This window comes from Lepisosteus oculatus, unplaced genomic scaffold (genome assembly GCF_040954835.1).
Source record: "Lepisosteus oculatus isolate fLepOcu1 unplaced genomic scaffold, fLepOcu1.hap2 HAP2_SCAFFOLD_44, whole genome shotgun sequence".
NCBI classification, from domain to species: domain Eukaryota; kingdom Metazoa; phylum Chordata; class Actinopteri; order Semionotiformes; family Lepisosteidae; genus Lepisosteus; species Lepisosteus oculatus.
Window position 1 is genome coordinate 929,716 of NW_027167977.1, and position 3,376 is coordinate 933,091.

Here is a 3,376-nt window from a genome sequence, read left to right on the forward strand (position 1 = left end):
AAGTCCAACATTCTCTACATGATCTCACTCCATATTCAGAATGTGGGAATACAATTGTTTTAAGGAAATGCCACTGAATAGATAGTAGCTGCACTCTACAAAGATGAATTTGCTAATTAATCAGTCAGGGACACAGCTTATACTTCAGTAGTCTTAGATCATGTAATGATGATTATTGTACTTTATAACTAGCAAAATCCCCATATCCTGTTCATTGCCCCTTTTTCAGTTATGTGGATTGACTTATCCCTGAAGTGGTTAATTCTCACCTTGACATCTCATAGAACAACTGAATCTCTACCAAGGGTGAATGTGTCCTTCCTCTTAATGTCTAAAAGAAAAGGTTAAAATTCATTGAAGCAAAATGCAACAACCCAAAATGTTGGGGAGGTCGTTTCCACAGTTATTTCATATGACAGTGCTTGGAGTGAAACTACATGACCATGGTGAAGAAGAAAAAACACTTTACCTTGTTCCTCCTGACTGATGTCCTTATGCGTGTTTTGCACAGTTGAGCGTTTTGTGTCTTGTCGTCTGTGTAGGCAACAGCCCTCTTCCCTGGGATAGAACTAGATGATATTTAGACACGTTAATTTGACTTCTCCATTGCTCACATTGATGTGGATATGATTATAATGGTCTGTTTTGTGGGCTTCCCAAGAAAACAATAAATCCCTTACTACTTGTTCGAAATGCAGTAGCACAGATCCTAACAAATACAAGAAAGAGAATATCATTCCTGTTTTGAAAAAACTTCACTGGTCACCTGTATTATCTAGGATAAATTTGAAAGTTCTTTTACTTGTTTTTAAAGCTTTAAGCGACCTAGCACGTCTGTACCTTACTGAATGTCTGTCTTCATATGTTCCTATACGTGACCTGAGATCTGCACATACTGGCCTACTGCAAATACCACATGTGAAATGCAGAAAGAGTGGAGAGGCTGCTTTTTGTTTTTATGCTTCCAAATTATGAAACTCACTTCCACTTTTTATTAGGCAGTCAAGCTCGGTACATTGTTTTAAAAAACATTTGAAAATGTTGCTTTTAGTTAAAGTGGTTCTTTGTTCTTTCTATTTCTGTTTCTTTTTTTAGTTCTCTTTAATTGTTCTTATTTTATTACGACTTTCCTAATTTTTATTTATTTAATTGACATGTATGTTGCTTTACTGTATTGCTGTATTTTCCTTTACAACTGAAAGTATATCTCTCAATTTTAATATTTTATTTTTACGCTTGGTTTTTAAAGCACCAAAGCACTATTTGTATGAAAGGTGCTCTATAGATAAAGTTTATCATTATTATTTTTAATATTATTATTATACTTTGTTACATTTTTGGTTAGGACAAAGATTCTAGTAGAGGTGGCCTCTTTTACCCCGTTCCAAAAAATTGGAAAACTACCTTCAGAATACACTGACAATGACCATCTACTGTCTCCTCTAACTGTGTATTGTCATCATGCATATCTTGTGTATTATTTATTGTAGTTGGTTTTGTCATTCTGTAAAGAAGCCACCTTTCAAGGCACTATATAAAATAATGTTTGTTATTATTATTTACATTTTTCATCATAAAATCTGGCGAAGAGTCTTAAGAGAATAACAAAGAACACGTTGCTCTTACCTTTCCATTCCAAGAAATGCCCTCAGCTCGGATTGCAGAGATTGACCTCTCTGTCTCAAATTCTGAGAAACATAGACTCGATTGAAAAATGACCATTTCCTAAGATTCACATAACATCACCAGTCAAAATTTGCCACTTGACATCAATAGAAACCATAGAGTACATGACATTTCCAATCAGTTTTCTTTCAAGGTACAATACCAATCGCCTTGCCAGAAGAGTTATACTGCGGTAGATAAATATTTCAAATGTCAGATACACGCAGAGTTGTTTGGATTACTATGAAAAGATTGGCAAATATATTTATGTTCATTATATTTCTTGGAGTGACAGAGCTAAAGAGAAAACAATACTTACCCTTATCTCTGCAGACAGGATCGCAAGGGATTCCCTTATACTGGGTTCCTATGTAACAAATAATACATTATTCAAAAAACATGATATTTCTCTGTCCATTGGCAGCATGATTGTTTATCATTACAGTTTTAGTTAGCTTTAATTTTGTAAACCCCAAGTAAACATAGTTTGTGCCTTTCTCTGAACTTTTTGGCATTTCAATTCAGTTGTTTGTAAGCTTATTTTACAGTTGCTAGGTTGATGAAGTTCCTGAACTGTGCAGTATTTCTTTTGGGTTTGGTGCGAATCATATTCTAGCGGTTGGGGGAAAAAAGCACAGGTGCCATCCCACCATTAAACCCTGAAACTTACCTTAGCCGATTCTTCAACTAAACCAGACATGTTAACTAAGTGTTACAGTATGTTTCAAAGTGTGTATTTTAGCAAACACAACTGAAGTTCTGTTGTCTCCTTGGAGACACCTGGAACTGGTGTGATGCTGGTTCTATGACATCATTCGTTCTAAATGTAAATGCAGGTATTGGCACAACATAGTAAATTGATGTAAAGTTATGGATCCATTTATGATTTTCACTCAGTTTGAAAGAGTTCCTGTCGTGTGGTTAAACTTTGTGTTACGGAGGGTTAACTGGGGTTCTGGCTACTAGTTAGGCTTGGTCATTCAGTCATCTGGTTCATGAAATAGGAAGCTAAGAGATCTGTGTTTTAGTTTTACTGTTTGTTTTTGTTCCATAGAATAAGAAATGTTTCATTAATATTAGTAATAGAGTAGCTGTTTCTCTAAACAGTGTGTGTCAGTTTGCACTGCAGGTGTGCCAGGTAGAGACCATTTAAGAACCCAAAAATATGCTGTCATTTACTGCCGTGGCTAATTTCTGTTAACCTTGTCTCTCACTCACTTTGATGAGCAAAATGTTCATACATAAAGCATACATTTCTGATTGGTCAGAAGAAGCTTCTTAACATATAAGGTATAAAGAAAGTCAGAAAGTTAGGCACTTAGGTCAGCCTTAGGCAGTTAACCAAGACCATAATCCGATAAGAAGCTATTCCCTTTCATGTGGCTAAATCACATGTAGGATACATGAGTTACACCTCCACTTAAGAGACCTTAAAGAGACCTTGGCCAGCCAGGAGTGAAGAAAACCGTAAAACAGTTCTTGAGGACCTAATTGTTAACTCTTAACAGGCAAAGGTTCCTTCAGTCCTATGAGAAATATTTTAGAATTGAACTAAAGTGTGTTTCCGATACAGGAGCATATGTCTGTCGGGGCCTGTTGGAGAGGCCCTGGATGAGAACCCCTGGCTGCAGTTCCACATCCCCCTGAAAGTAAATAGATCCATAAGCACTGAGCTAAGGACACTGCTCCAGGACATGCTGGCTGTCGATCC